General features: G+C 37.3%; 1 protein-coding gene across 13 annotated transcripts in view; it reads right to left on the bottom strand.

Annotated features, from left to right (window-relative positions):
• Positions 1–12,436, bottom strand: part of LOC143038308 (YTH domain-containing family protein 1-like) — an 85,013-nt gene that overhangs the window by 25,808 nt on the left and 46,769 nt on the right. The window lies entirely within an intron of this gene.

Raw genomic sequence — 12,436 nt, 5'->3', positions numbered from 1 at the left:
CAAAGGCAATGCAGCAAGGCATAGCTCTTTCACAGCACTGCCTTCATCATATGACAACCCTGTTTCCTCATTCACTCAAGACAATATATGACACAGATAAGAACATCCCATTGGATCATGTCATTACAACATCCACTAATGATCTTCCTCTATTCACTTCTAATTTTTACACTCTTTCCTGTTTGGTAGACATTCCCTGTGCAGCCAAGCCTCCTTTTACTCTATCCATCTCATTCTCTTTTCAAGCTCAACCCATCTAGTTCTGCTTGTCATGCTCCATTTGATCATTATTACTCACTGATGGGTGATGTGGATTAAATAAATAAAAGACAGAGCTTGTGGTCAGGATATCAAACAAATAAACTGCATGGTTGACATCAGAGTTATAAAAGGATGCACAGACTAAGTCGACAAGTTCCATGAAAGGGGTACACTAAGGATACACATTCAGTATTGCTGGAGAAGAAAGATGGTTCAGGTTTCACAGTTCAAAAGGAATATGAATGGTCATTTAAAACCTCATGCCTAACCTGTAAAGGCTCACAAATTATGGAATCAAGAGCAGAGAAGAGTGCATATGAGGACTGGTTGCAAAACAGAAATGAGAAAGCATACAAGAGGTATAAGCAAATATGATGGAAGCAAAATTTAAGGAGAGGGAGGTCAAGTGGATGGGCAGACATGAGGAGGGATAGATGTTTGACAAAAAAAAAAAAAAAAAAAAAAAAAAAGGGGGGGGGAGGGAAATTAGGTAAAGATAGCAGATGTACATATATTAACAGATGTGGAGGCATTAAGTGAAAAATGGGTAGTTTCATGTTGAATGTGGAGGAGGTTGGTGAGGTTGAGTGGCAGAATGAGACATCAGGAAAATGGCTATTATGGGAGAGGGGATTGAAAGGGCTATAGCAAAATGAGATACAAAATGCATATATATATATATATATATATATATATATATATATAAAATAATAATAATAATAATAACAATCATACCAGTATTAATAATAATAATATATATGGAAAATGGCAGTTTGAATGATTGTCATGAAGTGTGTCTGACAAAGGAGTAGTAACAGTGGATTAGTTGGTCAGATTTTTTAATGTGTGTCTAAGGGCGTGAAGTGTGCTGCTGGATTTGTTCCATCATATATGGGAAAAGAGGACACATGAATAGTTTTAAAGGGACCAATCAGTTGTGTTGCTGGTAAGGTGTATGGAAGGGTGTGTTGGGATGATAGGAGGAAAAAAGTAATTGGGGAAGAGTAGTTTAGTTTTAGAAGAGGGTGTATAGATAAAAATTTTGCTGTAACATATGCAAGATGTTTTACGTAAAAGTTAAGTATGTCTTTTGGATTCCCACAGATTTGGAGAAGGTACATAATAGGGTTACCAGAGAGGTTTTATGAAGGAAGTCTACTGAGGGTAGTCATCTATTTTCTTAATTTAATCTAATTTTATTTTATTTATCTATTTATCTTTTTTACACAAGTAAATCTTGTATGAGGGTTATGAATGGGATGAATGGTTGGGTGTGAAGGTGGGGCTGCATCAGGGATATGTAATGTAACCATGGTTGTTCAATGTGTGTATGGGTTGGGGTGAGAAAGGTAAAGTGAATACTAAGCAGGGTTTATGAGTTGGAGAATGCACGAGGGTGGGACGTGAGCTAGTTGGTTCTTGCATATGACACTGCTTGCGGCTGAATCTGAGGATAGACTGAGGCAGTTGGTGGAAGACTTCAGGTGGGTCTGTGCAAGAAGAAAACTGGAAGTAATTGTGAAGAAAAGCAGTGTGCTGTAAAATAAGCGATAGTGGTGGTGGGCTGGAGGTGAGTTTCATGGGTGGAAAGCTAGCGAAGTGGATTTTTAAATAATTAGGATCACATGTGGCAGTGTATGTAGGAGTGGTGGATATGAATTATAAAGTAAATGCGGCAAGTAAATGTTAGGGAAATGAAAAGTGTTGCAAGAAATATGTATTTATCTAACTGTATTAAACAGGTAAGTAGCAACAATTGTGGGGTCCTTTCTTTTACTCCCCCAATTATCATACCTAGCTTCAAATTCATGTATGATTCCAAATTGGGCTATATCCTTATTTTCCAATTATCATACTTAAATATGAATTCATGTATTGTTCCAGCTTAGGACATACAGCATTACCAAGTTATTCCAAGTATTTATGCATCTATATAGAATCCTGTATTTTTCTTCATAACTTCTAGACATTTAGTCATTCTCCATTAGTTTTCATGACCTCTAAATGTTCTCCCATCCCTAGTCAAAAGATCTCTTCTGTTAATGTAGTCCTCTTTAGCAAACTGAACATATCAAGTCACAGAGATGGTTGTACGAGGGAGTGACTGTCCCAAAGCTGACTGAAGTGGTTTGGAATTTGAAGGAGACAGAAAGGAAAAGCCTAAACATACTGAAGATGAAGTATATGAGAAGAATGGTAGGAGTTACAAGGACAGACAATGAGATATGTGAAAGTCTGAAAGTGGGGAAGAGAACTGTCAGACAGTTGATCAAGGACTGTTAAGATGGTCTAGGCATGTGGAAAGAAGAAAATCTGCAAAATTAGAGTAGAAATAGATGGAGTGAGGAAGTGAGTGAGTGAGGAAGTGAGTGAGTGAGTGAGAGATAAAGAGAGGGGAAGAAAGAGAAAGGGGATATATATATATATATATATATAGAGAGAGAGAGAGAGAGAGAGAGAGAGAGAGAGAGAGAGAGAGAGAGAGAGAGGGTGGAGAGGGTGGAGAGGGAGGAGAGGGAGTGAGAGGAAGAGAGGGAGGGCGGGAAGGGAGAAAGATGAAGGAGAGAGAGAGAATAGAGATGAGAGAAGAGAGAGATGAGAGAAAGATACAAGAGATGAGAGACAGAGGAACAGAGAAAGAGGAGAGGCAGAGAAGGAGAGAGAGAGAGGAGAGAGAGGAAAAGAGGGAGAGAGGGAGGAGGTTGAGAGAGGAGGGAGGGGGAGAGAAAGAGAGGAGAAGGGAGGGAGGGAGGGAGAGAAAGACAGGAGGGAAGGAGGGAGTGAGGGAGAGGGGGTGGGAGGGAGATAGATAGGGGAGGGAGGGGGAGAAAGAGGTAGGAGAGAGGAGGGAGGGAGAGAGGAGGGTGGGGAAAGAGGAGGAAGAGGGTAGGAAGGAGGGGGAGAGGGGAGGGAGGGGGGCAGAGGGGAAGGAGGGAAAGAAAGGGAAAAGATGGGGGTGAGAGGTGAGAGAGGAAGAGGGATATAGAGGAAAAGGAGGGAGAGAAAAACAAGGGAGGAAGTGAGGGGAGAGGAAGAGGGAGGGAGAGAGAATGGAAGGGTGCAAGTGAGTGGGAAGGAAGGATGAAAGAGGGAAGGGAGGGTGAGTGGTGAGGGGGTAAGAGAGGGGAGGGAGGGTGAGAGAGGTGAGGGAGGGTGAGAGAGGGAGGGAGGGTGAGAGTGGGAAGGAAGCAAGACAGAGGGGAGTGAGGGTAAGAGAGGGGAGAGATTGCAAAAATGAGAGGTGAGGGAGAAAGTGAGTGAGGAAGAGAGGGATAAAGTTAGTTGCTTCTTTGGTTACCATTAATGCCTTGTTGCTTAATAAATCATAATATCACAAATACATTCAAGACTATAACATACGAGGGACTGTGTACTCTGCCATACTATCTTCACACACAATCTTACATCTCAACTTTCTTAAGACTAGATACATTCTACTGGTTCCACCTTTATTTCTGGTACTGTCTACATATACATCCTTATTTCTTCACTTGCACGCAACCAAGGTTCATCAAAAAAGATCTCAGGACTCGGGATCTCGTCGTTCCCAGGAAAGATATTTGATACTCCTAGGACTATCCTGGCACACAGGAAGTGAAGCACATGTAATATGTATCAGGATTTTCTTGGGATTCTCAACTTTTCCATGGGGACAACAATTCAGTGAGACCCATGATTTTCCCGGGACACTAGGATGATGTCTCTCCCTGGGAATTCTTGAGTTTGCTTATAATAGTAATTAGTAGTTATTAGTAATCAGAAATTACTCGTAATCAGTATTTATTATTAGTAATTAAGTATCAACATTTTCTGGATTACTTCTTCTACCTCATTCACTGATGTTACCGATTTATTTCCCACACATTTCACATTCATTTTTCGTCTTCAGATAAAAAGTAATTGAGAACATATGTTACTCTGACAAACATAGGCATGAAATCCTAATAAGCAACTGAGAGCAGAAAGAGGGATGGGGTGGTAGGGAGGGGGAGGGGATAACTGACGTCTTGACCGTGTAATACATTAACCATTTGTAAATAATTGGTATTTTCTTTATATATTTACATTTTCTTATGCATTATCCACATAATGTGCTAGTATATATACTGTATATATATATTGTGTTTTAAATATTCATATTAAATATAAGGTTAACATAATCAACTGTCCTGTGTTAAAAATATTGTAATTCATTCCTTCCCAATGTATTGACATGTGGGAATCCCAGGTAATTCGTGAGATTTCTAGCTTGTGGATGACTCAAATAGCTTATGCTGGGAAAATCCAGGGAGTAGTACTATATAGCTTGGGAAAATTAAGCCCCGGGATAGCAGGGTCTTGTTTGATGAACCCTACATACAACCTCTTCACAGGTACGTATACCAGTGAGACTAATATTTTCATTTTTTTTTTCAAAGAATTATCAATTTCATATTTCACTTGTGATTGAATGTCCATATGAAAGCAGATGAATTCAATTCAAATGATTTTCTAAAGTACTCAGGAAAATCATATTACACTTCTTCATTAGGGAGAAAGAAAAATCTGACAACAAAACTCTATCAATCTTACAACCAAAACAAGCAATAACAAGATTAAGCTTCATAAAATCAACTATATAACATGCTCACTATTACTAACAAAAAAAGATTTCACAATATATTGACCACTGGTGATGGTAAAATCATTCAATATATATAAAACAAAAGACCACAACAAACTTATGCACTGGATCAAGCACAATTTCCTTACATTTCCTAGGAAATCAAAGCCAAATAAATACATACATATACCAAGGGGCTCCCTTACAAGGCAGGTAGCCAAAGTCAAAAGGCATAATTCCACTCCCACCCATTTCATCCCCACCCACTCCACTGCCATTCACCACCTTCCCTCATTTCCTTTTTTCTTGGCTCCTCCTGGATGACAGGTCATCCCTGCATCCCACCCACCCTGAATGAATAATAAATAAATCAATAAAGTCCTTGGGTTAATCACATGAATAAACACCTTTGATACCAAGTACCAGTACTATCATTTGCCAGCAGTCTCTCATATGTTTAACAGCTCCGGAAATTTTCCTCAACATTATATAGCTATATGAAAATAACCTATATGTTCAGTCCCACCAAGATAAATAAGATAAGTACTTTTCTGCCCTTCCACCTGACTGATTTAATCCAAATAATGGACAGTCTTCCCAAATAATTTTAAATTTAGCATATATTCAATTCTTAACATTGCTGGTTCCTGTAACTACATCTTAAGATATATGCTCTATGAAGAGGAACACACATTTATGTACATTAGCAGGTAAAACATAAAGATATTCATCTTAAAAACTGGACAAGTTTAAATGTAACTGCAAACACTAAAGTATTAAAGAAAGTATCAACAATTGAGGACTGTGACTCATTACAATCAGACCTGGACACAATCTGGAAATGGACTCAAAAGTGAAAGGTGAATTTTAATATCAAGAAGTGTAGCATAATGGAGTTTGGTAAAAGCAAAAACAGAATTTCAAAAAATTACACAATTGGTGAAAATGAAATAAAAAAGTGCACTCTGAAAGGGACCTTGGAGTGATAATCAGCAATGACATGACACCGGACAGACATATAAACAAAATAGGTGAAACATACAACCTACTAAGGTCAATTAAGTGGCATTTGAATACTTGGATGAAGAAATGATAAAAAAAAATATTAGTCACATTGATTAGACCAAAACTGGAATATGCAGCGACACTATGGACGCCCAGTACTAAAAAGAATATAAAGAAACTAGAAAGAATACAGAGAGCAACAACAAAGTTGGCACCAGCTCTTTCCAAATTAACATACGAACAAAGATTATCGAAGCTAGAACTACCAACATTAGAGCAAAGAAGAGAAAGAGGTGATCTACTGCCTATATATAGAATCATGAAAGGAATGGAAATCCTTGACAGAAAAGATTTACTAAAAAATAACAATGGAAAAACAAGAGGTCATGAAAAGAAACTCAAAAAGGACAACTATAGAAGAGATAGGAAAAAGAATAGCTTCCCACACAGAATGCTGGATATATGGAATAAGATGAAAAAACAGTGTGCAAATGCTATTTACGATTTTAAGAATAAACTTGATGCTGAAAGATACAAAGACGGGTCACCACGAGCATAGCTCCCTTCCCATATAATACAACTAGGTAAATACTTGGACCTTTCATTCTTGTAACCAAGAACATCACACTAAGCACAGTTAGATGCTTTTTTTTATCCTTCTAGTTTTCCAAAAGAGATAATTACTTAGAGTAGGCACTTGGTGATTCTATGTAGTAAAATAATATCAATATATTTGTCTGTATAATATAAGAAGAGAAATATTAAGAGATTACCCACTAAAAATCATCCTATTTGTATGGTAAATCCATATTTCTCTCAGGGTAAGCACTGCCTACCTAGATGGTATGTCCCTTTATTTATACATACATACACACACACACACACATATATATATATATATATATATATATATATATGAAAAATATATATATATATATATATATATATATATATATATATATATATATGACATATATATATATATATATATATATATATATTACATATATATATATATATATATATATATATATATATGTATATAGATATACACACATATACATATATATTATACACACACACACTGCTTCATCGTCAAAGAGGAGGGGGGGGCAGCGATTGAGCTCCAACTTAGCACTTTGTTGTTTGAATCAGGAAAAATGCCTTGTTATTGTTTTCAGGATGTAGCATTGTGTTCTTGAGTGACCAGTAAGGTATCTAATCCAGTACTTGAATATAGTTTTAGCATAAAATGGAGGAAAGTAGAGAAGAAAAAAGAATCAATGAACCAACCAAGAGAGGATTAGACATGAGTAGAGTGGAGATTTCAGAGGGAGAGGGGAGCAATAGAAAAAATTAAGGACACAGAAAAAAAAAACTAGGATTAGCAGGGCACTAAGGAATCAAGACATAAACGACTTGGTAGATGAATTGATTTAAAATTAAACCATAAAGCTTTGCAATTAGAGCTGTTAAACTTATGCAGAACCAATGATGAGATAATCAGAATTAAACAATCTAAAAAGTGAATTAAGTATGATTAAATGAGAAAATGAAAGGAAAATTAAAATAGAAACAAGAATAAAGATCTAAAGAACGAGGTCAAAGAACAAATACAAGCGGGGACCAAAAGATGGGAGAATCAGAGACAGACCTTATTGAAATAAAAAATCACTGGAAACAGGATCGTGAAAATCAAAAAATCTCTTCCAAAGAAATAGTGCAACAGCAGGTAGAAGAGAATGCAGAGGAAACAGTAATTAAGGTAATCAAAGAAAAGGAAAACTGGATGAGAGAGACAGTGAATAAAAAGAAGTGCATTGTGGTTTATGGTATCAAAGAAAAACATAATGTATACAAATACCAAAGAGAAAAAGAGGAGAAAGATATTGCAAAGGAAATACTGAAAGTGGTTCAGGACGCAGGGTCAAGAATTGAAGGAAACTGACAATGGGCATAGAATGGGTACATACTCTAAAAAACAAAAACTATAGACCAATGAAAATCAAACTAAGGACTCAAATGATAGCTGATGAGATACTATCAAAAGCAGCAAAACTAGCAGTGAAAATTACAAAAACGTGTGGATAGAAGAGGAAATGAATGATGAAGAAATAGAGAAAGATAGGGCACTAAAAAATGAAGCTAAGGAAAAAACAAGACAAGATCTAAGATTGAAAAAAAAAATGAGATTTTTTGGAGAGTAAAAAAAAATGGTACATCAGAAAAATTAAAACTTAAAGAGAAGAAAAGAAAAAACTACAAGTGGCATATACAAACATGGATGGTATGATTTCTGGAATAAATGAATTAAATGATTATCTGTTAACAGAGAAACCAGACATAATGGGAATTGTGGTGACAAAATTGAAAGGTCCTATACAATCAAGTATGGTGGGACAAGGATTATACAACCACTAGTCAAAAAATAGAATGGATAAACAGGGGGGAGGAGTCATGTTATTGACTAGAAAGGGCTTAAATGTGATAAAGATAACAGAAGGTAAAGAAAATGTGGAAATGATCACAATTAAAGTTGAAAATAGCAGTATGAAAAGCAGAAAGTTTATAGTAGTATATGTGCCCCCAAAAACAAAGGCTTGGTCTGATAGCGATCACTCAAAATTACTGGAAGACACAAAGAATGAATTATCTGAGATACTGATAGATGGAGGAAACATAGTAATTATGGGTGACTTTAACACAAAGGAAATAAATTGGGAAGAATTGACAATAAAAGGTGGAGAGGAACTCTGGGGCAACATTCTACTGGATTTGACCATTGATTATACATTGACTCAATGGGTCAAGGAAAACACTAGATATAGAAACAATGAAGAACCATCGAGACTAGACTTGATATTCACTTCTGAGCCTGAAATTGTGGACAAAATGAATTATAAGACACCAATGGGGAAGAGTGACTACATAATAATAGAGTTCGAACTTAAGGAACAAAATGAAGTGAGAAGAAATGAGAAACATAGAAAAGGAAGATTAATGTACAACAAAACTGACTTTGTAAAACTTAGAAAAAAATGTCAAAATGCTAACTGGGAAAAATGTTCAAAAAATGAAACAAAGATGGAAGAGAAATGGAACATATTAAGGGAAAATACAAGGAGGGAACAGATAAATATGTACCTAGGAAGAAACAAACAAGGGTTTACATAAAGTGTTGGTATAACGAAAAGTGTAGTGATGCTAAGATAGAAGAGACAAAGCCAGGAAAAGATGAAAAAAAAAAAACATACATCAAACTGAGAAATGAATATGTTTATGTACGTCGAGACGAAAAAAAGAAATTATGAAAAGACATAATAGACAAATGCAAAGACAAACCTAAACTATTTTACAGATATATAAATAACAAACTAAAAGACAAACATGAAAAACTGCACAAAGGAAACAAAGAATATATAGCTGTAGAAATAGCTGCAGTAATGACCAGGCATTTTAGGTCTGTATTTACAATTGAAAGCTAACAAATTTGGGATGAAGGACAGCGAGAAGAATCCCCAAAATGAAAGAAATAATACATACATATACCAAAGGCCTTTTCTCCCTACAAGGGGGGTAGCCATAAAGAAAAAGGCATAGAAACCACTTTCACCCATTCCATTTTCTATATATTCCACTCCCCTCCACCCTCCTCCTTCCCTCTTATCTTGGCACCTCCTGGATGATGGGTCATCCCTGCATCTGTCCACAGCTCTGGGTCAGAAGCAGTGTCGTAAGACACGGCACATCCACAGCAAGGCTGCTTAATAAAATCGGCGACCCCCCCCCTCCGTCCCCCCATGCAGAAATGGAGAAGACGGGGAAATTAGACAACGAAACAGCATGTGCAATCACTATACAAGATTTTAAGAAAAAACTTGATGCTGAGAGATACAAAGACGGGTCACCACGAGCATAGCTCCCTTCCCGTATAATACAACTAGGTAAATATATATATATACACACACACAGGAAAATACTAGATATAGAAACAATGAGGAACCATCAAAACTCGACTTAATATTAACTTCTGAACCGGATATCGTGAACAAAATGGAGTATAAGACACCAATTGGAAAGAGTGACCATATACTAATAGAGTCTAAACTAAAAGAACAAAATGATGTAAGAAGGAATGAAAAACACAGATGAAGGAAGGTTAATGTACAACAAAACGGATTTTGTCACTTAGACAATTTTTCAAAAAACACAAAACTGGGATAAATTCTCCAAAAAGGAAACAAAGATGGAAGACAAATGGAACATATTCAAAGAAAAGTACAAGGAAGGAGTTGATATGTGCCAAAAAAGCAAAAACAGATTTATATAAAGTGTTGGTAAAACAAAAGGTGCAGTGAGGCTAAAGACAGAAGAGACAAAACCTGGAAAAGTTGGGAAAAAGACAAAGAAAAGAAAGAAAGAAAAAAAAATCCAAATGGCAAACATATATAAAACTTAGGAACGAATATGTGAATATACACAGGAAAGAAAAAGAAACTGAAAAAAATATTATAGACAAATGTAAGGATCAACCTAAACTCTTTTACAGATGTGTAAATGATAAATTAAAAGACAAACATGAACTTGTAAAACTGTGTGAAGGAGATAAAGAATATATAGATGACTAGAAATGGCAGAAGTTATGATCAGACATTTCAGCACTGTCTTTACAATTGAGAGCTCACAAATTTGGGAAGATGGACGAGAAAAATCCCCTAAAATGAAAGAAATAAAAGGTAATACAGAAAGAAATAAGAGACCAAATAAAAAACCTAGATGTTAGGAAATCGTATGGACTGGATGGAATTGCAAATTGGATACTGAATGAGTGTATAGATGAACTAATGGACAAATTATACAAGATAATAGACTTTTCACTCAAAGAAGGAAAGGTACTGCAAGATTGGAAAGATGCAAACATACATACATACACCAAAGGCTTTCCCCCCTTACATGGGGGTAGCCAAAACAAAAAGGCATAGAAACTACTCCCACCCATTCCATCCCCTACATATTCCACTCCCCTCCACCCTCCCTCTCATCTTGCCTCCTCCTGGATGACGGGTCATCACTGCATCCTGTCCACTGCCCTGGGTCAGAAGCAGTGTCACAAGACACAGCACATCCACAGCAAGGCCAGTTCATCAATTCGGTGACCCCCCCTCTCCGTCCCCTCATGCAGAAAAGAAGACGGGGAGAAATCCCTTCAGGCTGTGTCAAATTATTTCTCATGCATACTTCCTCACCCCCCATCCCCCACCCACCCCCTCTCATGCATCACAGCATAATTTATACATAACCCTTCTCCATTCACCCCTATCTTCTGTCTTCTCCCACCCTTCAACAGACATTCCTCTCTTTTGTAATGCCCCTTTTACCCCATCCATCCATCTCATCCTAGGACGCCCACTCATATTTACTCCTTCCACCTCTGCCTTCCACACCTATTTTACTAATCTTTCTTCACTCAATCTTTCCATGTGTCCAAATCATCCTAATACTTTTTCATCAACCCTATCTCCCGACTCCCTTTCCACCTCTGTTCTCCTCCTCATTTCTCACTCTATCTAGCCTAGTAACCCTTATCATACTTCTCAGACATTTCATCTCAAACACATTCAAACTCCTCCTCTCTCATGTTCCATGTTTCTACTCCATACAGTGCTGTCAGCACAATCACTCCTTCATATAACCTCCTCTTAGCATCCATTCCCAAATGTCTATTTCTCATTACACATAACACCAATCTACATTCTACCTCCACTCCTCCCTTTCTTGCCACATTCGCACCCAAGTATCTAAAACTATCCACTTCCTCCAGTCTCTCTTCCTTAATGCTCACTTCCAGCCTGCTGTCACTCTCTCCCCTTGTACATCTCATCACCTTACTTTTGCCCACATTTATCTTCAGCTTCTTTCTTTCACACACCTCAAACTCTGTCACTAACTTCCTCAATCCCTCCTCTGATCCTGCTACAAGTGCAGTGTCGTCAGCAAACAACAACTGGCTTATTTCCCACTTTTCTCCATTTTCTTAACCATCTTAAACCCCTGACCCACCACCCTTGCATTCACCTCTTGCACCACCCCATCCATGTATAGATTGAACAGCCAAGGCAACATAACACATCCCTGACGAAGTCCCACCTTTACTTCAAACCATTCACTCTCTCCATTTCTAATCCTAACATAAGCTCTACTACTCTCATAAAAACTCTTGACTGCTCTCAACAGCTTTCCTCCTATCCCATATAGCTGCAGTATCTCCCACAGTGCCTTCCTGTCTACCCTGTTGTAAGCCTTTTCCAAATCCATAAAAGCCCAAAACACATCCTTACCTTTTCCTATAGCTTTCTCACATATCTGACTTGGGACCTGGGAGGGATTATCTCAAGTGACTTGACACCTGATAAACATGTCAATAAATTAGTTGGAGAGACTTTCAACTTATTAAGATCAATGAAAGTGGCCTTTGACCACATGGATGAAGAAATTGTAGAGAAAATAGTGATTACACTGATAAGACTTAAACTGGAGTATGCTGTGACACTATGGGTGCCTACTGGT

Source organism: Oratosquilla oratoria, chromosome 2 (assembly GCF_046742065.1).
Source record: "Oratosquilla oratoria isolate Oo_2021 chromosome 2, ASM4674206v1, whole genome shotgun sequence".
NCBI classification, from domain to species: domain Eukaryota; kingdom Metazoa; phylum Arthropoda; class Malacostraca; order Stomatopoda; family Squillidae; genus Oratosquilla; species Oratosquilla oratoria.
This window is presented reverse-complemented; position numbering and strand designations above follow the sequence as displayed.